Source organism: Gorilla gorilla, chromosome 13 (genome assembly GCF_029281585.2).
Source record: "Gorilla gorilla gorilla isolate KB3781 chromosome 13, NHGRI_mGorGor1-v2.1_pri, whole genome shotgun sequence".
NCBI lineage: Eukaryota > Metazoa > Chordata > Mammalia > Primates > Hominidae > Gorilla > Gorilla gorilla.
Window position 1 is genome coordinate 73,641,656 of NC_073237.2, and position 26,193 is coordinate 73,667,848.

Below are 26,193 nucleotides of genomic sequence, written 5' to 3' on the forward strand. Positions count from 1 at the left end.
TCCAAACAGCATCTGGTAGCCCAACTCCCTCAACACCCTCCAAACAAGGAATGTGTGTATTCGGCCAGTGGAGCTGCTTCTCAGAGAAGGGTTTTGGGGCCCAGCAAGGTGGCTCATGCCTGTAATCCCAACATGTTAGGAGGTCAAGGCTGAAGGATCATTTGAAGCCAGAAGTCCAAGACCACCCTGGGCAGCAAAGTGAGACCTGTCTCTAAGAAGAAAAAAAAAAAAAGAAAGAAAGAAAAAGAAAAAAATATTTGCCAGGCATGGTGGTAGGCCTACGCCTGTAGTCCCAGCTACTCAGCGGCTGAGGCAGAAGGATCACTTGAGCCTAGGAGTTGGAGGCTGGAGTGAGCTATGATCACACCACTGCACTCCAGCCTGGGCAACAGCGAGACCCCATCTTTAAAAAATATATATTTGTTTGGGCCAGTTAATTGTATGTGCCCAGGGGCCATTAAACGTGGTCATGTTATGTGGGAAGATAGAGTTTTCTGTCCCTGTCACCATCTTGTTCACTATCTTGTTCCTTCCCTTCCTCCTCTAGTTGACCGAGTTCTCTTAGTTCTTTAGCACATAAAAATTGTTTTATCACTGACAGTCCAACTTAGCAAGAGGAATATCTCTTTTGTCTGTGCCTATCTTCAGAATCTGCGGAGCCTGCTGCTGGGAGGACGGCAGGGTTTACTCCCAATTTTCCAGTGACCAGGGCCCTGCTGGGGAAAAGGCGGGGACTCTGCAGGGAAAGGCAGAGGGCAGAAAAGGTGAGTGACCAGAGTGGCAGGGCTCACGGGAGCTCTCAGACCAAAAGACCCCGCCACAGAGAGAGTAACAAATGCTTTGCCCCACCTGTGGGCTTCCCGCAGCGGCACAATCAGCTGTGAGAAATCTCATTCTCTTTCTGGTGTTGGGTTATTTTCATGGCCCTTCCAGACAAGGAAGCATTACCAAAGGCTGGCAGTAATTCAACAAAACACCAGCAAGGCTTCAATTCAAGAACAGGTTGGTTTCAGAAACTTACTTGTACACTTGGTATTGGGAGCTCAAAGTATTTTCCCACTAAGCCAGGATGGCCGCGGGTCCAGTACATCCTATTTTGCTTTCTTCCTGGGCTCGCGAGTCATGCTGTATCTCTCAGCCTTCCTGGCAGTGAGGTGGACCCGTGTAACTGAGTTCTGAGTGAGGGAATTCAGGCTGAAGCAATGCATGCCATGACTGGGCCTGACCTCCAAAACCTCCCATGCAATCCCCCTCCATCTTTCTTTTCCCATTTCTCAGGTGAGGGAGAGCGAAGGAGAAGGGGTGGGGGGAGATGCTCAAGGTGATGGGGATCTGGATTTTGAATGACTGCGGAGCAGAGCCCAAGTGCCACACCCCCACCAACTTATACTGAATTGACACGGATGTGACTACAAAATCAACTTCATTTTGCTAAGCCACTGAGGTTGTGGTACTGGTTGACTATTTTAGCTCTAGTAAATTTTACTTTATACAGCCAAAGAGAGAGAGAGAAATGATGTTAGCATGGGAGGTTCTAGGCTAGCTTAAAGAAATCCATGTTAACCAGTACAGAGATGAACTATCACACCAAGTATATATAAATCCTGGCTACAAGTTTTGGTGCAGTTCATGTACAATTTTTTTTTTTTTTTTTTTTTTGAGACGGAGTCTCATTCTGTTGCCCAGGCTGGAGTGCAATGGCACAATCTCGGCTCACTGCAACCTCTGCCTCCCGGGTTCAAGCAATTCTCCTGCCTCAGCCTTCCGAGTAGCTGGGATTACAGGCACACACCACCACGCCTAGTAGAGATGGGGTTTCACCATGTTGGCCAGGCTGGTCTCCAACTCCTGACCTCAAGTGATCTGCTGACCTCGTCCTCTCAAAGTGCTGGGATTACAGGCGTGAGCCACCATGCCCAGCCTCAATATACAATTTCTGTAAAAGCTACTTATCTGTTATCTACCCCTTTCTGCCACCCTACCTCACAGTGACTCTCTCTTCAAGGTCCCGTTTCTCAGACCCAAACTACAGTACTACTTCTTATGCATAAACTTTCTAAGACTGCGAGTACCAAAACCTCCTTGTTCCTCTCTTCCCCAATCAAAAAGTGCAGGTACACCAGATAGGAGGCTGTTAGCCCTGGAGAGAATTCTATTTCCTTTTCAGTTTCTTTCCTTTATCCAGATCTGAGCCCAGACATGGTATTATTAGACAGGACAGGCTAATGACCCCTGAATTTCAGTGCCTTAACAGCACAGGTGTATTTTACAACCCTTCACAGTCCATTATGAGGTCATAGTAGGGGTGGGGAGGACTCTCCTCCACAGAGTTATTCAGGGATCCAGGCTCACTCCAGCAAGTGAGCACACCAACTTCAAGGGCCCTGGAGTCCTTCACTAGATTATTTGCACCCAGTCTGCAGGGGAGGGAAGGGAGCATGGAGCAGTGTTCAGGAAGTCTTATGGGCCAGGTCTGGACATGGTGGACTTTGCCTCTGGACACGGCTCATTGGCCAGATTTAGTCATAAGCCTCCCGCTAAGTGCAAGGGAGGCTGGGAAATGTGGTCTTCCCATGTGTTCAGGTGGAAGGTGGAATGGGATTTGGTGAATGGAGAGCATGCTGTCTACCACTCACAGAGTCTTGAAATCTCTTTATCTTTTACTACATTGGTTTCTAACATTTGTATGATGCCAGTGTATGCTTTCATGTAGATCAGGGTAAACTGCAGCTGATGGGCCACATCCAGCAGACTGCCTGTTTTTGCTAATAAAGTTCTATGGGAAGACAGCTATGCCTTGTGATATTATCTGCCTGCTTTCAAACCTGCAACAGCAGCATCAAGCTGTTGAGACAAAACCAGTATGGTCCACCAAGGCTAAATCACGTACTATCTAGCCATTTACAGAAAATGTTTGCTGACCCCTGCTACAAACAGTCCCCAACTCATGATGGTTTGACTGAACAATTTTCTGACTTATGATGGTGTGAAAGCAGTAACCATTCAGTAGAAACCATATTTTGAGTATCGAACCATTCTGGTTTTCATTTTCAGGTCGGTGTTCGATAAATTACATGAGATATTCAATTCTTTATTATAAAACAGGTTTTGTGTTAGATGATTTTGCCCAACTGTAGGCTAATGTGTTCTGAGCGCATTTAGCAGGCCAGGCTAAGCTATTCTGTTTGGCAGTTTAGGTAAATTAGATGCATTTTTGACTTTTGATATTTTCCATTTAATTTATGATGGGTTTATCAGGACATGATCCCATCATAAGTCTAGGAGCATCTATATAGTCTGATAATTCGAATTAAATGCATACAAGTAGCACACTGCTGCAGCCGTAATTCCTAATTCATTCATTCATCAGGCATGCGTGTATGCAGCACCCATAAACTCTTTGCCAGGCATTATTCGAGGTAGACGTAGGCAACTATGAAAATATTGTCTTTATGCTCAAACTTCTAGTCTTTTTAAGAATGATGGTAAGAAGTGTGCAGAGTGTGGAAAACGAACTTTTTAAAAATGTATTTAATTAGTGTAAAAAGCAAGAGAATCCCACCTAAGCAAATTTCCCCACTCTTCAGAAGTCTTAAACGGCAATTCCCAGAAATAATTTAGATTGTGGACCTGCCCCAACTGGAAGCATGTATAGCCATCCACCGCATAATGACATTTCAGCCAACAGCAGGCTGCATATACGATAATGGTATGATAGGATGTAAGATTATAATGCAGCATTTTTACTGTATCTTTTCTATGTTAAGATACAGTTAGATACAAAAATACCATTGTGTTACAACTGCCTACAGTGTTCAGTACAGCAACATGTGGCACAGGTTTGTACCTTAGGAGCAATAGGTAACCCAGGTACCTAGACCTGGTAGCCCAGGTGTGTAGTAGGCTAAACCATATAGGTTTGTGTAAGTGCACTCCATGATGTTCACACAATGATGAAATTGCCTAACTTTACATTTCTCAGAGGGTATCCCTTTGTTAAGTGATGCGTGACTGTATGTAGTAACATTAAATAAAATGCCACCCAGTGGAAAATCTTAGAATTGTTCTGATTCCCATTAACAGAATTTTCCCCATTTCTTTTTTCTTCTTTATAACTTCCTTAAGCAAGCCATGTTATCAAGTGCTAGTTCCCCTGAGGTTCAATATCGTATTGTTTGTTTTTACAAAGTCTATGCCATGTCAATCAACCAGTGGCCAGACGTTTCTAGAGAGCCTGAAATCCAAGACAACCGTGGAAGGACAGTCCCTACATTCTCCCTGGGGCGCTGCTGACTTTTAAGAGAAACCAGTGGCCTCCCCAATCTTTGAAAAAGGCCTTGTCAAGGCAAATCCAAACAAATTCTCCCCCAATTCCCTGTCAAACAGGTTTCATACTCAAACCCCAATGCAAAGGAAAGGGAATGTTAGATTCATTAGTTTAACACCAGCTAGGCAGGTATAGCCGAGGCTGAGCTGAAGAATAAACATTAGGAAATAAAGTTCTTTGATAGCAAAACGCCAGAGCATAATCTCCCTCTTGAGAACCCCTCCTTAGGCCCAGGCCTCCTTCTAGACATTCCCTGTGTGTGCCTCACAGTGACTCAGACCCCTACCGCCTCCCTGCTCAGACAAGAACCTTAGAAACAAAGAGAACATGAGGAATTGGCAGTAGTTTATGGTATCGGAGAGACTGGAAGCTGGAGCTGGGCTGAAGGACATTTGGAATTCTGGGATTCCGTGGGCTTATGCATCCTCAGGGCATTTGTCCCAGGGCTGCAGGATTCTGGAGCTTTGGCATTCTGGTTGCCGGCTGGTGGGACTAAATAAATTGCCCTTTTCTGTCTCCACTCTGAATTCTTCATGGTCATGGTCTTGACTCTTGATTTACAAAATGGGATACACCAAAGCAAGATGAGGGAGCTGGCTCTGCCTGTGACTACACACTTCTGTTCCCTGGGGCTTGTGGTCAGCCCCAGCAAAACATCAAGTGCTCAGCCTTACCCATGCATAGGAGGCTCTTGATAAAGGGCAGAGACCATAATCCTCATCTTCATCCATCTCCCTCTGACCTTCTTAAGTGCCTGGGGGCTTACATGCCGCCTCAAAGGAATGAAGAAATCTTGCCGATTCTCATCATTCATGATTCCATATTTGTGAATTCACCTACTTGCTAAAACCTACTTGTCACCTCCAAATCAAACTGATGGCACTTTCACAGTCATTCTCCAACGTGTACAGAGCAGCAAAAAAAATCTAAGTCACCTGATGCAAATGTTTCCAACTGAGATCGAACAAGCTCTGGTGCTGTAAAAATTATTCTTCCTATGGTCTATCTAGTGGCCTGTGTTTTGGAATTTTCATCCTTTTTTTGGTGGCGATTTTGCTAAGATAGCCCTTGATATGGTTTGGCTGTGTTCTCACCCTAATCACATCTCGAACTGTAGCTCCCTTAATCCCCATGTGTCGTGGGAGGGAACTGATGGGAAGTAATTGAATCATGGAGGTGGGTTTTTCCCGTGCTGTTCTCTTGATAGTGAATAAGACTCACAAGATCTGATGGTTTTATAAAGGGCATTTCCCCTGCACACACTGTCTTGCCTGCTGCCATGTAAGACATGCCTTTGCTCCTTCTTTGCCTTCCACCATGATTGTGAGGCCTCCCCAGCCACATGGAACTGTGAGTCCATTAAACCTCCCTCCTCTATAAATTACCCAGTCTTGGGTTTGTCCTTATAGCAGCATGAGAACAGACTAATACGGCATCTGAGTATGGTGTGACCATAAGAATGTGACAGCCCTATGGGGAACACACGTGTGTCAGATTAGCTTCCTTCAAGAGGACTCAAGATATAATCTCAGCTCATCCCCTAGTAGGGAACTTTCGATGAATTTATCTGACCCTAAGGCCTCAGTTTCCTCATTGGTAAAATGAGGAGGGGAGGTGGGGGTGGTTTTTTCAACATTAGCAGTCTCTAGCTAAAGAACGTATTTTTTAATTATAAAGCTTCATAAATATTTGTTGTTGTGGACATTCTTTTTTCAAAGTATAAAGGCAAACACAGCCACTGTAGTCACTCTTTTCAGAGTGCTCTAAAGCAATCATTGTAACTATACTTAGCTGAGGATGTAAAGGAATGCCACTATTGATAAAGAGGTCTGTTCCTGGGATCCAGGGTGAGGCTATTCTAGGATGGCCCTGAAAATCTTGAGGATGACCAATGTGTAGGTCCCTCTCTCTTCTGTGAATCACACATCCTCAAAATAACCAGGAAGACAGCCTCAAAGGCAGTTACCCCCAAAAGATAATATTGCCCCAAACTTTTTTCTCCCTTGTCACACACATGTTCATTAGTCACCCTGGGGCTCTGGACCGCAGGTTTTTCCAGCTTGGGTGGACACGCCAACGTGCAGCAAAGCTGCTCAGCCACTCTCCCAAGCAAGAACCTGAGATTCTTTGTTGTGATCAGGTGCATAAGGAAACCTGTTGGGGTCAGTGCAAAGTGTCTCTCTCCTTAAGCATCTCAAAGTTACACAGACATTTAACCAAGTCTCCTATTTCCTGTCAAAAAATCCCAACCGAGCAACCAGACGAGCACAGGTAGGTGGTGAGTGACAGATATTTGTGCAAAAATTAGATGTGGTCTCGTGAAGTCCCCACAGCCCAGGAACATTTCACTCAATCTAGTGAGCTCCATGCTCGCTGTGTGCTGGTCTCACACCGCATCCCAGGGGAAGCGGATATAACTCCACAGAGGCTGACTTGAGATACACGATCCAGTAAGAGGCTGGACTGCTTGATCCAGAACCCCATAGAAATACACTGGTCCTGTCAGCAGGTCTGAGATAGACGTGTAGCCAAGTGATGAGCTCCAGTACAGCCTTAGGATTCACCAAAGTCACCCCTACTCATGTGACGTGTGAGGCAGACAGATTTGCCTTTAAGTAGCAACAAAGAATATCTGCACTCCAGATCTTGGTGGAGAATTTAGTCTCTCTGCCGCCTCTTACCACATTTTGAAACAAATGGTATCTATGGATGATTTTCCTGAAGTACATTCAGTCCAGCGATGCCTTTATAAGCATTTTCCAGAGTGGTACATTAAACAAAACACTACTCTACAAAACGTGGTACATATCCTTAAAAAAAAGTTCCTTGATCAAATTAGTTTAGGACAAAGTCTGAAAAAGTTACCCAAGTTTTTTATTTAACTGCAGAACTGCACACAAGTGTGTGTGTGTATGTGTGTGTGTGGTGTGCATGTGTGTGTGTGGTGTGTATGTGTGTGCATGTGTATGTGTGTGTGTGGTGTGTGAGGTACGTGTGTGGTGTGTATGTGTATGTGTGTGGAAGTGTGTCCGTGGTGTGTGTGGAGGTATATGTGTGTGTGGTGTGCCTATGTGTGTGTGTGTGGTGTGTGTGAGGTGTGTATGTGTGTGTGGTGTGCTTATGTGTATGTGTATGGTGTGTGTGTGGTGTGTGTGTGGTGTGTGTATGTGTGTGATGCATGTGTGTGGTTTGTGTCTGTGTGCGTGGCGTGTATGTGTATGTGTGTGGTGTGTTTGTGGTATGTGTGTATGTGTATGGTGTGTGTGTATGTGTATGTGTGTGGTGTGTGTGTCTGTGTGGTGTATGTGTGTGTGGTGTGTGCATATGTGCATGTGTGTGGTGTGTGTGTGTGGTGTGTATGTGTGTGTGGTATGTGAGTACATGTGGTGTGTATGTGTGTGGTGTGTGTGGTGTGTGTGTATGTGTGTGTGTGGTGTGTGTGTAGTATCTGTGTATGTGTGGTGTGTGGTATGTGTGTAGTGTGTTTATGTATGTGTGTGGGGTGTGTGTGTATGTATATGTGTGCGGTGTGTGTGTTGTGTGTGTGTGTGGGGGGGGGTACATGTACCCCTCAGGGCAGAGATCTGCTGTGGTCTGAAAGTTTGTGTCTCTCCAAAATTCATACGTTGAACTCTCATCCCCAGCGTGGAGGTATTAAGGAGTGGGGCTTCTGAGTGGTGACTAGGTCATGAAGGTGGAGTCCTCATGAATGACTTTATGCCCTTTTAAAAGAGGTCTGAGCTGGGCACATTGGTTCATGCCTGTAAGCCCAAGGACACAGGAGGCTGAGGCAGGAGGACTGCTTGACGCCAGGAGTTCAAGACCAGCCTGGACAACATAGCGACACTCCCTCATCCCTAAAAACAAATAAACAAACAAGTAACCAGCCGGGTGGTGTGTACATCTGCAGTCCCAGCTACTTGAGAGGCTGAGGCAGGAGCATGGCCTCAGCCCAAGAGTTCGAGGTTACAGTGAGCCATGATTGCACCACTGCACTCTAGCCTGGGTGACAGAGCAAGACCCTGTTCCTGAAAAAATAAAAAATAAAAATAAAAAGAGGCCTGAGGGAGCTTGTGTGTCCCTTCTGCCGTGCGAAGACACCAAGAAGATGCCATCTCTGAGGAGCAGACTCTCACCAGACAGCGCATCTGCTAGTGCCTTCATCTTAGACTTCTGCAGACTTCCCAATCCCCAGAACTGTGAGCAGTAAACGCTACTCTTTATAAATTACCCAGCCTAAGGTATTCTGTTATAGCAGCCTGAATAGACTAAGACAGATATTAGTCTCTTTTCTTCATTAATGTACTCCCACGTGCCTAGAATGGTGGTTCGCACATCAATATTCTTTGAATGAATAAATGAATCTTACCTGAAAATCTTTACATTCAATAAATACTGATAAAATACACTGAAGTCAAGGAGCAATATGCATTAACAAAATGCAACAGTTCATGAAAATGTGTAACTATGAGCACCAAACTCTTAACCATTCAGTCACTTAGAAAGATAATCCACATGTGTATGGCTTAAAAACAACAGCAAGAACAGCCCTGAAGCTACAACAGGATTCCTTCAACAAATGCAGCGTTTAGTGAGAATTTATGGAACTGAGCAAACCTGAGCAATCATAAGCCTGCAGCCACCACAACAAATACAGCAACATGGAGTGGGGAGGCCCAAACATAGCACAGAGCTTTTGATGTGCTCGTTTTATTATGAGTTTCCAAAGAGCAGCTTTACGATACACTACTTGCCAAATACATATAGTTCAGTGGCAACTGGGGATCCATTTTCTCACAGGATAAAACTGCTCAGACTCCAGCCGATTCCATAGCTTCTAAAAGTCAGAAGTCTTGCTGCAGTTTCTGCTAATGCTCAGAAGTGAAAGCTTCATGATTCAGTATCTCTTCTCATTTGCACAGGCACAAAGCTGAGGCTCCTCGCCCGCTCCGTGCAGTATCCGATCTCTTCAAAATCTTGGATTTCACAAGGAAGAACCGCATTGCCCAGCCTTCCACTGCCTGCGTAGTTCCACCCCACACCCCCGGCTCCCCTCTTTCTACTTCTCCTGAAGCTTTGGATTTGGTGGTTCCAAAGTCTTCACCGTTTCTTACAAAAGTGACTTCCCCTTTCCTCTAACACTAAGACATAAAAGAGGAAGTCTCAGATTCTACCCCTAAACTTGTCAGTCTGATCTACTTTTGTGAACCCCCTTTGTTTTTGGGTGGCCCATCATCCATTCTCTCTCCTTCGGGTTACAACTGAGCTTGGGAGGATAACCTTTCGCTCGGTGTGTGCATCTTGGCACACCTGTTAATTCAGGTCTCCTGCTCTCCTGTGGCTAAGTGCCAGGCCACTCAGACTTTGCTGAGCTGTTGAACCTTGAGGGGAGTTATCTGATAATAGTGGGGACAGGGAAAAGGAACAGATGAAATTCTTTTATTTTGGTGGCTACTGGCCATCAGGATTTTTTTTTTTTTTTGGAAGTGAGACCCCTGGAGTTTTCAGGTTCCTGTCCATTCTGAGACTGTTTCTTTAGCCTGCTCCTTGATTCCATGACCTCACTATAGCCTTTCCATAAACTCTCTTCTGCAAATGTGAGTCAGTTTATTTCTGTTGCTTACAACCCAGAAACCTGACTCTCTGCCCCACCAGTAGAGCAAAGGCCTTTCTAATGGGAACAGTCAGGGTCAACGAAAAAAGTTGTTTTGCTTTTAATGTGACACATATATTAGCATCTCCCATGAATGTTTAGTTTGGGAAATGCCCTAGATGTTCTGGATTTTATTTCTGAATCTATTCAAAGGCTGTGGATTCCAGCCATATGGTTTGCATTAGTTTTCTATTGCTGTGTAACAAATTGCCACAAACTCAGCAGCTTGAAACAATACCTTTTGATGATCCCAAAGTTTCTGTAGGTCGGAAGTCCAGGCAATGGTATAACTGGGTTCTCTGTGCAAGGTCTCACAAGGCTAAAATCAAGATATTTGCTGGCTGTGCTCTCATCCAGAGCTCAGGATCTTGCTCCAAGCTCATTCAGGCTGATGGCAGGATCCAGGTCCTCAGGACTGTAGGACTGAGGTCCCTGTTGTCTCATCAGCTGTCACCTGAAGGTCTCTCTCAGCTCCTAGAGGCTGCCCTCAGTTCCTGGCCATGTGGCTCTCTCACAGCATAGCAGTATCCTTCTTCAAGGCTAGCAGAGACTCTCCTTGAACTCTAGATCTTCTTTAATGGGCTGATTAGTTCAGAACACCCAGGATCATGTCCTTTTGATTACTTAAAGCCACTGATTAGGGACTTCATTACACCGGGACTTCACTTTGTATATCCCATAATCTAATCATGGGAGTGACAGCCAACACTGTCCTGCCCACACCCAAAGGGGAAGAGATTATGCAGGACGTGTACACCAGGGGGCGTGAATGTCAGAATTCTGCCCAGCACACGGTCCTGTTGCCAGTTCTCTGGGGAGCAAAACTACCTCTTACTTTTCCCTCGGCTTATATTTTTAAAGTGTCTACGATACCTCATATAGGGTTATTGTTAGGGTTACTGTCTCTGTTCACATGATGCCCCATATAAGGAATATATATTCTTGGAGTTAAGAACCAAGACCCCTTATGCTTCGCTGAGAGACTGGTAGGTTTTGCCTTGTGGTCCATAGGAATCACATGAGTGAACCTGATTCTCTTTTCACTTTAGCTAGTGGGAAGCTCAGAAACAAATATGTGGCTAAGTCTAAGTAACTGAGTAGAAGTTTATGAGTACTTGTATCTTACAATACCTGTGTTTCATTCCCCCACAGGCCCCTGCCCAGCCTCACTCTTTCATTTTAATTCAAAAACTTTTCTGGCACTGATTACTATTTTAAGGTAGATAGTCTTATAAGTAGCCTCTAATGTGTTGTATAAGGAAATAGGGTATACATAAAAATGAAATAAAATAATAATAATAGCTAATCTAAACTGAGCCATTATTGTGACCACCTAGTATAAGCATGATCACATATGATCTTTACAACCACTCCAGGAAATAAGATACTTTAATATCCTTATTTAATAGATAAGGAAACAGATGAGGCCTAGAGAAGATAAGAAGTAGTACCAGAACAACCATTCAATTCCAAGCATGCCTGACCAACAGAGCCTAGGCTGTTAACCATCACACCCTATTGATTTAAATACATTTATACATTTTAAAGGGAGGAAACAGTGGGGACAGTTGGCTGCCTGTGAAACTCTCCAGACTAGAAAGAGACCATTACACATGTTGTAAAGCCCAGAGGAATAGTTCTCTGCACACCTTGCCTGGCAAGTGCTCTTCTACAACGTAAAACAAACTTCTCTGAAGTACAGAACTTGGTAATAGCTAAACCCCGCTTGAAAGTAGAAAAGGAAGTTCCAGAAATAGAAGAAGGCCTTGGAAACAAGTAAGTAAGCATTTTCCTTGGTAAGTTATAAACAGGTGTAAGAGAATATCTGACACCAAGACCCAAAAGCACGATGTGACTGTTTCCATATGGAAGACTTGTTAATATTCACCGTGGAACTGAGGAGTAACGTATGTTCTAAAACAGAGTATGAAAAACTAGAGTTGATAAGACACATTCTGAAGGTACATCGCTGATGCCAGCCCACATTCTTTAACCCTACTCCAAAGGATATTATTTATACAATAAATATAGTTATTGGAAAGTGTTTATTATAGTAAAAATAAATACAATACTTAAAAAATAAATCAGCTAATAATTATTGTCAGAGGTTTACATCCATATCAATATCAATGTGATGTTTATGAAAAAAAATAAACACAGCTGACTAGTTTACGTACTTACCTAGGACGATAAATAGCCTTGACTAGGGACAGCCAGGACTTAGGTTTCATGCCTGTGACTCACTAGGATTCACTGTGACTCACGACGCCACGTAGTGGCAGCTTCCACAATTGCAAGTCCATTAACAGAAGCAAGACCCAGGGTGCTTTCTTTATACCTAACACAAAGTTTCAGCCAGAACGACGTAGCTAGGTTTTATCTTGAAGTCTGTTTCAGAGCTAACATGAAGGTAAGAACCCAGGCATTCTGACCCTTTGAGAAAGTGAGAGCGAGAGAGAAAGAGAGAGAGAAGGAGAGAGAAAAAGAAAGAGACTGAGTTAGAGTTTAGTGGAAGGCGCATCTTTGCTGCAACTTTTCAAGTTAGTAGAATATTATCACCAACACAAAATGCCCCTTGGGGGGCTATGTTCTATAAATTCGAATTTCATTAGTAGTTCTTTGAAGTACATAAAAATTGACAAGAGAACTTAAGTTGCTTCCTGTAATTATAAAGTGAATGAGTGGTAAAGAGACTAAGCCCAATTGTGCATGCCCGTAAGCTTTCCATAGTACTCCATCAATGTCTTATAGACAGCTCTGTGTGATGGACCGGCAATGCCCTACCGGAGTGTGAGAAAGCAGCCAAGAGGGCAGCTGATTTCCCTTGCACACAAGGACACATGTGAGGTTGTCCTACTCTTTGCACTGAATTTAACTTCATGTTTCCAGCGACCACATTTCCCATTGACATGCCTTTTACTTCATAAGCACCTTCATCCGGGCTATAGACACCCTCACGCCCAGCCTTACTCTTAATAAATTTTCAAAATCCTGCTCCAATGATAATTCAAGTCTAGTTTTGTAGTAGTTCTCCCTCAACACCAAAGCTTACATATTTTTAAATAAAAAGGTCCTCCTTGGCTCACAGAGAATCATCCAACAACATTCCTTGCTCTGCTTTTTTTTCTTTTTCTTTTTTCTTGGTGTTTCACTTTTTCCACTCTTTTCAATTGCTTGAAAAACTCTTAAACACACCAAAACAAATATTTGGGTCACAGCTTGCTTTAATGATGTGCTTTTGAAATGGTGGTTTTAATCCTGGATGCATTTTTGGTTGTTGTTTTCCTTTTGTAGTGATAGCCCACAGGCATTTCTGCCTGGGATCGGGATCATAATGAGGGGAACAGGGCACTCCAGATTTCCCAAGGGCCTGCTTATTAACACCCCAGCCTTGCGCTTCTCAGAGCGTATGTCCTGTCTTTCCTCTAGATGGCACTGTGGAGCAGAGGCGACTGTCTTAGGGACCCGCTTCTTCCTCTACCAGCCATTACCCACTTCTCTGCAGGTGAAACCAGGCCCAAGTGCACAGCTTTGAAGGGGAAAAGAAAGTCTCCTGGGAACTCTTTGCAGCCTGGGGAGAATGTGGAAGCAGTGGATGTTCTGTCTGGGTAGCAGTGTGGCGGACTAGGAATGGGCTGGCCACGCGCGCCTGAACCTGCAGTGGGTTTCTGATGGATTAGTGACTGGTGAGAAGACCCCATCACAGTAGGGCACAGTTAGCGAAAGTTCCGGATTTAGTTAGCCCAGATATCAAAGTCTCATCAGAATATGGTTGCCAGATAAAAATACAGGACATCAGTTAAATTTGGATTTCGGATAAACAGCAAACGCTTTTTTAGTATAAGGATGCCCCACGTATTTGAAGAGAACTTGCACTGAAGTCTCTTCTCAATTTACTGTACTGTTTTCCTAGAGTAAAGATACTAAAGAAATCTGTGCACTTTTGTATCAGAGGTTGTTTATCAACATCGAGGGCTTTTCTCTATCTTTCAAAGCAAATTTGGCATTAGCAGGGCTACATCCCGAGGGGACACAGCAGAAATCAGTGCCCATTTATTCCTGAACAGTATCTCTACTGTGCTTTCCAGAGTTCCACAAAGTCCACCTCTCTGCAGAACCTAAGCTCCTTTTATCACAAGCTGGAGGGGGGGTTGTCCTCTTCTCCCCCTTACCCAAGACTCTAGCCCCACCTCCTCATGGCACTCTGTCACCAACAATAGGTCATCGCCCTCCGTCCCTTGCTCATGATAAAAAAGTAAGGGACATGCGCAACAATGTGAATGTACTTCATGCCATTGAATTGTACACTTAAAAATGGCTCAAGTGGCTGGGTGTGGTGGCATGCACCTGTAATCCCAGCTACTCAGGAGGCTGAGGCACAAGAGTCACTTGAACCCGGGAGGTGGAGGTTGCAGTGAGCTGAGATCACGTCACTGCCCTCCAGCCTGGGCGACAGAGTGAGACCCGGTCTCAGGAAAAAAAAAGAAAAAAAGAAAAAAGGCTAAGATGGCAAATGTTATGTTAGGTATATTTTACCAGAATTACACATAAGGAGCAGGGGGATTGTCTTACTGTAAGATTGCCTGCAGCTCAGCCCAAGCCCAGCCTGCCCTCACCTCAAAGTCTTCTCCAGTGCCCTCCTGCCTGGGTAATCCAGGCAAAATGACGCCTGGCCTCGCCTCCTGTCTGCTTCCATGTGCTCTTTCCTGGGCAGTGTGCAGACCCAGGATGTCTCTCTTTGCAACTTCCTCTCCAACATACGGCCCCAGGCACCGCCTCTTGCCTCAGGAGACCCCACTGCTCTCAGGTCCTCATCTCCAAGGTCCCACCCGCAAGCTCTTTCCTGAGCTCTCCACTGTCAGTCCCACTTGCAGGGGAGGCTGGGCCCATAATTTCTGCTATTTATGAGCTACTAGCAATGCCTGATCCCTCAACAATTTCATTTTTTATTTTCCAAATGTCAAATGAGCTTCTCAGCAGCCAAGCCTAATAATGTGTCCTTATTTGACCCCAAACTCCCCTGACTTCCAGGTACAAGGCTTTCTCACAGCCCACAGGGCCTAGAAAGTGCCTTATATCCTCCTGGCATCTCTCGCCCACCCTCTGCCAGGCATTCTGTGCCCTGCCCATCCCGCTACCCCACTGTGGCCGGGCAGAGGAAACTGGTTTGTGTCCTTGCGCGGGCACCAATGGGTCTCGTGGATACCCTATAGCTCCCTGCATTTCTCATGGACAAGTTCATTTCCCTCTCTGCTTTGGTCTCCCTGTTCTTTTTCTCCCATCCTCCAAACCTCCCATCAGAAAAATTCTTCCAAACTCTAGTGAGCTGAATCATGTCTCCATCAAATTATCTCCTCCTGGAACCTCGGAATTTAACCTTACTTGGAAAGAGGGTCTTCACTGATGTCATTGAAGTACAGATTGAGATGAGGTCACGTTGGATTAGGATGGACCCTAAATCCAATGAGAGTGTCTGTAAGAGACAGAAGAGGACAGAGGGAGACACAGGGCAGAGGCCGACGTGAGGATGGAAGCAGAGATTGCAGTGTTGTGTCCACAAGCTGAGGTACACCAAGGGTTGCCGGCCACCAGCAGCAGCTGGGAGAGAGGCATGGAAAAGATTCTCCCTTGGAGGCTCCAGGGGGAACCAGCCCTGCCGACACCTTGATTTCTGACTGCTGGCCTCCTGACCTCTGAGAGAATAAAATTCTGTTGTTCTAAGCCACTCAGTTTGTTAAGACAGCCCCAGGAAATTAATTCATAAACCAGTTGGCAAAACTCTGGACAGACGGGGACCAATGACTGAGCCTTGGCTGAGAGGGCGTCTGCAAGCAACTGTGATGGACTAGAATCCCTGCAGGTCCTCACGGGAGCTCCTAGGAAAGAAAGGGCTGTGGGGACGAGGACGCAGGAAGCAAATGAAGGGGCCAAAAAAGCATCTTTAGCCAGACCTGCCCCCTGACTACGCCTCGGCTATGGGGAATGGAAAGGGTGTGCCCAAGAATGAAAAGAACGAAGTGCATTATCACCATCACAGGCTGTGGGGCGTGGATGGAAGAGCAGGGGCCAGGTCCAGTGTTGTTGACTTTGTTTTTTTGTAAATTGGATTTATTTATAGCACCTCTCCCTTACAGGTCTCACCGAAAAACCAAACCAAATCAACCCAGTGGGATCACAGATGTCAAGGGCTCAGAAAATAAAGTTAATTTGTTAACCCTAAAGCTGTTCTCTAACTCAATTTATCTAAGGGAGACAGTTCCATTAGCTGTGATAAGTGGCAGATATCCAGCCTTCACTCATGCCCATCAGTCACTGAATGATGGGCCTTCATGAGTCCCAGGTGGGTCCCCAGCAGGCTCTCACCAGGCCCCCGCGGAGGGCTGCAGGGGGTGGCATCCGCGCTGTGAGTGCTGCAAAACTTGGCTGTCCAAAGTGAGCTCCTCAGACCAGCCACAACACACCAGCATGGGAGCAAGAGAGTTTGCTAACAATGCAGAATCTCGGCTCCCACCCCAGATAATGACTCTGAAGCTGCGTCTTAGCAAGATCCCAGGTAGTTCATTTGCATTATTAACATTGAGAAGCTCTGGAATAAAACATGGGCTTGGCCTCAACGGTGATTCTTAAAACATCCCTCTAGAACAAAATTATTATATTCTAAAAAGTAAAAAACGGGGCTCAGAAAGCTTGGGCAACTTGCCTGATGTCACACAGCTTGTAAGCAATTAGGTGGGATTCCATTTTTGATTCCAAACTCATTTTCTTAGCCTCGCTCACCATCTTTATCAGAAGGGGTAAATGACAACACGGGGATCCTATATCATGATCCTATATCATGAAGATCAATTAGGAAGTAAATCATGATGGATACAGTCCTTGTAGCTTTATACTCACTTTTATTTTAAGGTATTGGCAATATATACCCCCCAAACATGCTTCTCTTAAATCAGCATGCGTTTACTGTTAGAATTTCTTGAACAAATAATAGTATCCCAGCAAACCATCTTTCCCTAAAAAAGGACCAGTGCTTTCTGATATTCTGAGCAAGAGTAAAAGCCAAAGAACATATATATTGTGTGCTTTTTAATTCTTGGCACACAATATATAATAAGCACATGCCTTATTGTGCACTTTAAGAATGTATGGATTCCTCTCTTTTATATAATTGCTTTCTACATGCTTTTTTGTTGTTGTTGAGAAACTGCTACTGGGGGTCAAGGCAAGAGGTGAGTGTATTAAATCACATGGTTGCTACTGAGCGCTTTTAGGCTGAGACCACTTGTCCAGCCTGCATAGACAAGATCTTCTAGGTACGAACGTGAGCTTAGCAGCATGATTAAGGCTTCTCTTGACTACCGAGAAGTAAATTTTATCCGGAAACATGACATTTTCATCAGATGTTCACCAGTCTTTGCCCCGCAGCTCTTTGTCCCTGGGCATGTGTTCAGCCAGACTCAGCAGCTGTGACTCTCAGACAGGCAGTTCTTTTCCTCTGGGAGCTCCCCGGGGCTCAGGGCAGGTTGCTGGAATACCAGTGAGGGGGGAATCCTGCTGTGGTCACAGACCCAGTGGCTCTTGCCTGGGAGGCTGACGGTACGCTCTCCCTTTCCTGGTCCTTTCTGCATTCTCCCAACTTTGGTTAGAAATAACTTAGCTCAGGCTGGGCGCAGTGGCTCATGCCTGTAATCCCAGCACTTTGGGAGGCTGAGGCGGGTGGACACGAGGTCAGGAGTTCAAGACCAGCCTGGCCAAACTGGTGAAACCCTATCTCTACTAAAAATACAAAAATTAGATGCTGGGCATGGTGGTGGGCGCCTGTAATCCCAGCTACTCGGGAGGTTGAGGCAGGAGAATCGCTTCAACCCGGGAGGTGGAGGTTGCAGTGAGCTGAGACAGAGCCACTGCACTCCAGCCTGGGTGACAGAGCAAGACTCCATCTCGGGGCGGGGGGTGGGGGGGTGGGAAAAGGAATGACTCAGCTTATCCTTTCTGCCCCTCGATCCCTGACTCTGTCATCTCCCTCACCACCATCCCTGCCTCACCTTTTCGGGTTCAGGGAGAACTGGCAGCTTTAAACTTCTCCCCAGGGTCCCCAGATGCCCAGTCACCAAGTTCCTCCACCAGATCTGCTGCACTTAGTCTTCCCTGCGGGGCTCCGTGCCTCTCCAGCAGAGGAGTAACCCACTGGAGTTCTCTCTTCTAAGGTGTCTCCAACCCAAGGGTAATAAACAACTCAAGGGTAATAAACAACTTGGGTTGGCAGCACAGATTAGGAGAGGGGGTGTCCGATCACTAAGCTCTGATCTTGATCTTCTGCTGCGAATGCGAAGCGCACCGTTTCCAAATACAGAGTCCTACTGGATCCCCATTGGATTTCAGAGCAAAAGTGACAGTGGAACGTGGGACTCTAAAAACTCCCACACCAGTAAGTAGACCTCCTTTGCTCTCTGGATGAGGAAAGATACTAGGAGTCGCCATCACAATTAGATGCGGCAACAGTGCATCTCAAACAGCTGACACACTTCAGGCAATGCCAATAATAATTCTCTACTCAAGACAGCCAAGAACCAGAGCTGCTCATAAAAAGCTTGGAATCAGTGGATGTCACTTAAAAAAAGAAAAAAAAATGTTGTATTATATGTGGACCAGTCAGTTCTCAGACAGATGCTAACCTTTGCTTTTAAAAATCTCCCAGCCCGGGGTAGGACCAAGGCCAAGGGGATTAAATCTAAGAAAATGGACCTTTATCCTTAACCTTTAGTTTTTAACTCCAGCCAAACATTTCTGTCATTTAGAAAGTGTGATTAACTTTCAGATAAGTGTTTTTGCTCCTTCAGCAAAGAACACATGTAGTTTCTCAACCCGTATCAGCAGCAATGAGAAATGCCTCAAAAATAATTATTTGGCTTCCATTTCAGGAGTGGCTGGTGGCAGAATCATGCCAGGTTCAATAGGTCAATACCCCAGGAACCCCCACCAAGGACAGGAAATATTGGGATAGGAGAGCAGCTTGGAAGTTGGACAGAACCAGGCTGATGGCTGAAATTTAGAAAGAATCCTGGGGCTGTCTGGCTTTATATGGGTCAAAGTGAATGTATGGATTCCTCTCTTTTATATAATTGCTTTTTATATTAGCAAAGAAAAGAAAGAGAAATATATAGTTATAGTGCCTTTTATCATTACTTAATTACCTTAGCTGGAACTGGTTTGTTGTTGTTGTTTTTGTTTTTTTGAGACAGGGTCTCCCTTTGTTGCCCAGGTTGGAGTGGAGTAGTGTAATCTCAGGTCACTGCAACCTCAGCCTCCTGGGCTCAAGTCATTGCCCTACCTCAGCCTCCAGAACAGCTGGGACTATAGGTCCTTGCCACCAAGTCCGGCTAATTTTTATATGTTTTCTAGAGATGGGGTCTTGCCATGTTGTCCAAGCTGGTCTGGAACTCCTGGCCTCAGGCAATCCACCCACCTCAGGCTCCCAAAGTCCTGGGATTACAGGCATGAGCCACCATGCCCGGCCGTGTGTGTGTGTGTGTGTGTGTGTGTGTGTGTGTGTGTGTGTGTAAATGTGGATTTGAATTACCTTTTAGCGTCACTAACTTTTAACCTGAAGACCATCTTTAAGTATTTCTTTTTAAGATGGGCTTCTAGCCACAAAGTCCATTTTTTTCTTTCTTAATCTAGGGATATTCTTATTTCTATTTCATTTTTAAAAACAATTTTTTGGAGATACAATTCCCATACCACACAATTCATCCATTCAAAACACACAAGTCAATGGTTTTTAGAATATCCAAGGAGTCATGCCACCATCATTATGATCAGTGTTAGAACATTTTAATCACCCCTACAGAAAACCGCCGTACCTATTAGGATTCTATGGGTTGAATTACATTCCTGCAAAAAGATATGTTGAAATCTGAATCCCCAGTACTGGTGAAGAAATAGGATCTTTTCAGATGTAATCAAGTTAAGATGAGGTCACTTGGGTAGGCCTTATTCTAATATAAGCAGTGTTTTTTTAAGAAAAGGGAAACTTGGACACGGACACACAGAGAGGAGAATGCCATGTGAAGCCAGACAGAGACACAGAGGGAAGATGGAGGCAGAGATTGGAGTTACATGGCCACAAGCCAGGAAACTCCTGGGATGCCAGAAGTTGAAAGAGGGAGGGAAGAAGCCTCTCCTATAGGCTTTGGAGGGAGGATGGCTCTGCCAACACCTTGATTTTGGACTTCTAGCTTCCAGAACTATGAAAGAATACATTTCTGTTGTTTTAAGCCACCTAATTTGTGGTACTATGTGATAGCAGCCAGATACTCCCCATTTACTCCCCCTTTTCCTAGCCCTGGGCAGCCAATAAGACAACCTCTGTCTCTATGAATTTGCCTATTCTGGATGTTTTCTATGTCCGACACCACACAATACGGAATCCATTGGGATTGGCTTCTTTCCCTTAGCTTAATGTTTTCCAGTTTCCTCCCTGCTGTAGGGCATGTACTTCATCTCTTTTTATTGCCAAATAATATTCCATTGTAGGAAAATACCACATTTATTTATCTCCTCCTTCGTTGAGGCCATTTGGACTCTTTTACACTTTTTGGCTATGAGCATTCATATACAAGTTTTTGTGCAGATGTGTGTTTTCATTTCTTTTGGGTATACGCCTAGGAGTAGAATTGCTGGGTAATTCTATGTTGAAATTTTTGAAAGGACTGACAAACTGTATTCTAAAGCAGTTGCCCCATTTTTTATTCCCACCACCACCAATGTATGAGAGTTGCCTTCATTTTCAAAACATAGCTTTCTACATTTGCTTGATATAGGATTTTTTTTTTGAGGCCTCAGCCTTCTAAGCTCAAGCAATCCTCCCACCTCAGCCTCCCAAGTAGGTGGGAACACGGGTGCATGCCACCACACCAGGCCAATTGTTAAAATGTTTTATACAGATGGGGTCTTGCCGTGTTTCCCAGGCTGGTCTTGACCTCCTGGGCTCAAGCAATCCTCCCACCTTGGCCTCCCAAAATGCTGAGATTACAGGCATGTGCCACCAGGCTGGGTAATATAAGATTGTTGATTGACTTTTTTCATTGCCTCTGGCTTCTATTTTTCCAGTGGGAATTCTGCTATTAATTTGATTAGGGTTCCCTTGTGCATAATGATTAGTTTATCTCTTGCTTCTTTCAAGATTTCTCTTTCACTTTGACTTTCAACAGTTCGACTATAATGTGTCTGGGTGAATGCATGTGGCTTTCTTTGCATTGATCCCACTTAGATTTCATGGAGGTCCTTGGATGCTTCGATTAGTGTTTTTCATCAAATCTGGCCGGTTTTCAGCCATTATGACAGGATATTTTTTTCTATTCCTTTCTCTGGTCTTGTCCTGCATTCCATATGCAAATATTGGGGTGCTAAATGGTGCCCCATGTTGATCTGAGACCCTGCTTCCTTTTCTCTCTTCCTTCTGTTCTTTAGAATGCATAATCTCTCGTTATCTCTCTTTAAGTTCACACCGATTTTTTCTTCTGTTAGCTCAAATCTACCACGGAGCCTCTCTAGCAAGTTTTTAATTTCAGGGTTGTACACTTCAACTTCAAAATTTTCATTTGGTTCATTTTTATAATTTCTATTTCTATGTATTCAGTCATTGTTGTCATTCTGTTGCTTAATTCTTTAAACATGGTTTTCTTTAGTTCTTTGAATATATTCATAATAGCTGCTTTGAAGTTTTTGTTTGCAAAGTTCAACCTCTGGGGCCTTCCAAGCCTGTTTTTTGTTTGTTTGTTTGTTTCCCTTTCCTGTGCGTAGGTCACACTTTGTTTGCATGACTTAGAGCTTTCTTTTGAGAGCTGGACACTTCAGATAATACATGGTAGCAACTCTGTGTACTGATCCTTCCCTCCCCTCTTCTCCCTCCCGTCTGAGTTTGTTGTTTGGTCATTTGTTTGTTCGTTTAGGGACTCTGTGTGACTAACTCTGTGATGTCTATTTTCCCGACCACATGGAGCCTCTGAAGTCTCTGCTTGGGTGTTTCTCCCCTTCACTTCCTAGAGGCTGGCCCCTGAGTCAGCATAAACCACTTTTTGGTCAAAGGTTGTGCTTAAGCCCTCTCAGCCAGTTTTTTTGCCTTTTACCACTCTGTGTGTCTGTGTGTGTGTGTGTGTGTGTGTGTGTGTGTGTCTTGGAGACTGCTTTCACATTTCAGGGAGTTTACAGTTTTGCTCCATGTTCAGCCAGGGACTAGTAGCTCAGAGTTACTAGTTAAAGAGCGTCTCTTTCTGGGCACTCCTGAGGGGGTGCAGAGTGGGGCAGGTGCCCAGCTGTTCAGATCACCAGGATGAGTGTAATTTTTTAAAGTCCGGATTCCTAGGAGTCACCTCTGGTTCAGAGTAGCTTGCTGAGCCGGGGTTTGCTCTGAGGTCATGCTTATGCCCTTTGAGTCTTCTCCCAAAGTCTTCCAATAAATCTACATGTTACTGATGGATCTATGTGGCTTGGAGAATGCTTTCCAGTCTAACCCATGACCCTCTCTGATTGTTCCTGAGTGAATACAGCCTTGTGTACACCACGCTTCTGGAGCCCTTGGGGTGAACATCATCTCAGGAAGGGTATTCTGGGCTGTCTCTTTCCAATCTGCCATGTTGCATGTGGCTACTAGATTCATGGAGCTACCAGCCCCCACCCCTTAATTGCTCACCACCAACATGTCTACTGTGAATGAACTGAGGCAAGAACTGCTTCATGCTGCTTTCCAATAAAGTTACTCCTCTGGCAGAACTGCGGAGCTCTCCTTTTTTTTTTTTTTTTTTTTTTTTTTTTTAAAGACTAGTCAAGTGCAATGGAGCTCTCCATTCCCATTCTTATGACAACCTGCATCTCCCTTTAGATAGAACACCCATGCCACTACACCAGAGCTGGGAGCAGGGACAGCAGCCCATTTCTGCAGTGAAACTTATGCTCTACAAGTGGGTACTGTGTGTTAGGGTGGGGGAGGGAAAAAGTTGAGAGTACTTGGTTTTCTTTTCTTGCCCCCTCTTGGCATAAAATTTTCATCCATTAAAGCACACTCAGGGGCCCCAGATTTGTCTTGACCTATCTATGTCTGAATCAAAGCCCTTGACCCACAAGTAAGCTCTAAGTGGGGAAAAGATCTTCTCAGCCACACTTGCCTAAAATAGCACTTCCACAACTCAGGGCTAGAGGGTATGAGATACGCTGGCAGCCTGCCCCTCTCAGAGGGGTCCTAGACTAGGAGCTGGGGAGTGGAGAGAAGCAGCCCCCATCTTCTTGGCCACATCTTCCTGGATAGAGTGTCTATCACATGGACATGGGGGCAGAGGCATGAGAATGAGTCATGGCTCAAATGCTACCAACTTTTAATGCTCTTACTGGCATATGGTAGATTTTCTTGAATAAATGTTTTTCCATTTGCTGTATGCTTTTAGGACAATTTCTAGAGGCTTCGAATAGTTGTTTATAATTTTTACCAGTTAAATGGCTGTTCCACTGGAGAGAGGGTCTACCAAAACCCTCACACTGCCATTCTGAAGGTCTGAAATCTTTCCTTTTAATCAGACATACACAGGTCGATCTAATTCTCTTTTTGGTCACTGTCTAAAACATCCTTCAAGATCTGAGGTGGCCATCCTGTCCCTTGTGTTGTGTTTGCTATATAGAGTAGACATTTCTAATATTTATTAATATTTCAAGACTTTCTCTCTTTCCAGGAATGTGGGACTATTATCTTCCCCTGTGCTTCTTGAAGTTGGTGTGACTGTGATCTGATTTGGTCGACATAATGTGAGAAGTCTGTCACTTCCAAGCAGCATCATTTAATTGCTGCTGCGTGCTTCTCTATCTTCTCTTCTCTGTTGCAACAAATCCTGGAGCCTTGTGATGATCATAAAATGGGAACATCTTTGTTATCCCAGGTCCTGCACGGTAACTGTGTGAAGCACAGCCCTCACCCCTCTGGCTGGACATGTTGCGTGAGCAAGAAATAAATCTTAGTTGTTCTAGGTCACTGAGACTTGAGTATTGCTTGCTTCTCCAGCATATCCTAGCCCATCTCAACCATTAAGAATGCTGTTCTTAAAACTCTCAACACATGCAGCACATTTTTGTGAATTTCAGCAGCCCTTAGCTAAAGTCAGTTTCATCTTTTGATGTGTGTATAAGATCTACATTCCTTAGCAAGTCCACAAGGTGCTGCCTGATTTGTACCCTGCCAACCTGTTAGTCTCAGGTCCCTGTAGGATGCTTTACCTCCTCATTTCCTCTTGTATAATATAGAGCTGCATGAGGCTCTCACCCCCATAAGTACTATCAGTTCCCTCTCCTCCTTCTTATGAGACCTATCATTCATCCATCCAGACTTAGCATGTGCCCTATCTTAGGGACAAGGAAAGCTGGGAGAGGAGGGTGGGGTGAAGACAGAGAATAAATGAAGTATTGCATTCATATATAAATTGTTTTGCAAGAGGGAGGGCCCAGAATTAGTCCTAGGATAAACTGTGTTAAAAAAAAAAAACTTTCCAGACAAATTAATGTAAGAATCAATTGTAGTTTTATACACTACTGTTATTGTTTGTGTCACCCTAAAATTAATTAAGACAAATTGCTTACAAGCACATATAAAAGTTTTATACTCTGCAAGAAAAGACTGACAACCAAAAAAAAAAAAAACAGTCTGGTTAAAGATTATGATTAATCAGTCAGTTGGGTGGACAACCCTAACTTCCCAGAAGTTCTTAATCATATAGGAGTATCAAAAAATCGCCCAAGCATTTAATCAGGAATGTGAATTACTTCCCAGAAAGAGACTGTGCATTACATCATACAGAAAGCTCTGCTGCAGACCAGGTTTGGACAATTTTTCTTTCACAGAAGGCTATAAAGAGACAGTCTTGGCATGGTTGGTTCTGGTTCACTCATCAGTTTTCAGCATTCCTGGGTTTTGTTTTCATTCATTCAAACATGTATTGAATACCTATCAGATGACTAGATGCTGATGTTGTAAAGATAAAAAGAAAGCCTCTGCTCCTTTGGGAATGATGGACACGTGCATACATAATTTTGCAAAAAAGCAAAACTGTACCTTGGTATGTTTGGGAGGCCGTATGAGTGATGCTGAGGAAGCCGGTCTGCTTGGACTCATAGTGACATCAGGGAAAAGGAGGAGTAAAGAATATGCTTAAAGATGAAATACTTCTGTTTTGGACAGCAAGGAGTTATCAGGGCATCCAGTAACCTCCCCATCCTCTGGAGGCGGAGAATGCTCACGGGTACAGAATAGTCATGGCACGTTCAGGATGTTTACTGAACCTCTGGGTGGGGAGGACTGGGGTGGAGAGACAGTGGCCTGTGGGGCTAAGGAGTCTGGATGGAGTCCTCAGGACATGGGCTGACACCAGGTCATACCAGGAAAAGTAGCACCCATCAGGTGCTTTGGAGAGTATCTCCAATTAGAAAACAACAGGAAGAGAAGAATAGGAGGCTGGAAGATAAATAAAGGTGACTATAATAGCACAGGTGAGAAATGATCAGGCTCTGATCCAATCCAGTAGCAATGTGAACCATGGTGACGGTAGAATACTCTGTCATGGATTCAGTCAACATCTGTTTCCTTTCAAAGAGCTTATAGGAGATTGGGGTATTAACATATCCACAAACACAACTAATTTATAACACAGAAAGTGGTGAATGCCTATGAAAGCTATAGCTAAAGTGCTACAGAGGATTAGAAAGTACATTAGAATATTATAATTGGAGAGATCAGGAAAGGTTTCAAAGAGAAGGTCACTGTTCTCACATAACTATGAAGAACTACATGAGACTGGGTAATTTGTAAAGAAAAGAGGTTGAATTGACTCATAATTCCACAGGCTGTACAAGAAGCATGGCTGGGAGGCCTCAGGAGACTTATAATCATGGCAGAAAGAGAAGGGGAAGCAAGCACATTTTACCATGGCAGCAGGAGAGAGAGAGCCAAGGGAGAAGTGCCACACACTTTTAAACCATCAGATCTCATGAGAATTCACTCACTTTCACAAGAACAACAAGGGGGAAATCTGCCCCCATGATCCAGTCACCTCCCACCAGGTCCCTCCCCAACATTGGGAATTACAATTCAATATGAGATTTGGGTGGGGACACAGAGTCAAACCATATCAATCACCTTTGAGATGAGTTAAGAGAGCAATAGGATGAATGCTGAGAT

The 26,193-nt window shown here is 44.5% G+C and overlaps 1 protein-coding gene and 1 long non-coding RNA gene across 2 annotated transcripts in view; one reads left to right on the top strand and one right to left on the bottom strand.

Moving 5' to 3' along the window:
* GNA14 (G protein subunit alpha 14) overlaps window positions 1-26,193 on the bottom strand; it is a 226,377-nt gene that overhangs the window by 22,092 nt on the left and 178,092 nt on the right. The gene's annotated exons all lie outside the window — the stretch shown is intronic.
* The window catches only part of LOC109028380 (uncharacterized), a 79,468-nt gene continuing 55,602 nt past the window's right edge, over window positions 2,328-26,193 (top strand). The window contains exons 1-2 of the long non-coding RNA XR_002007407.1: window positions 2,328-2,360; window positions 11,529-11,756. This is a non-coding gene — a long non-coding RNA (uncharacterized lncRNA). The remainder of the gene's footprint in view (window positions 2,361-11,528; window positions 11,757-26,193) is intronic.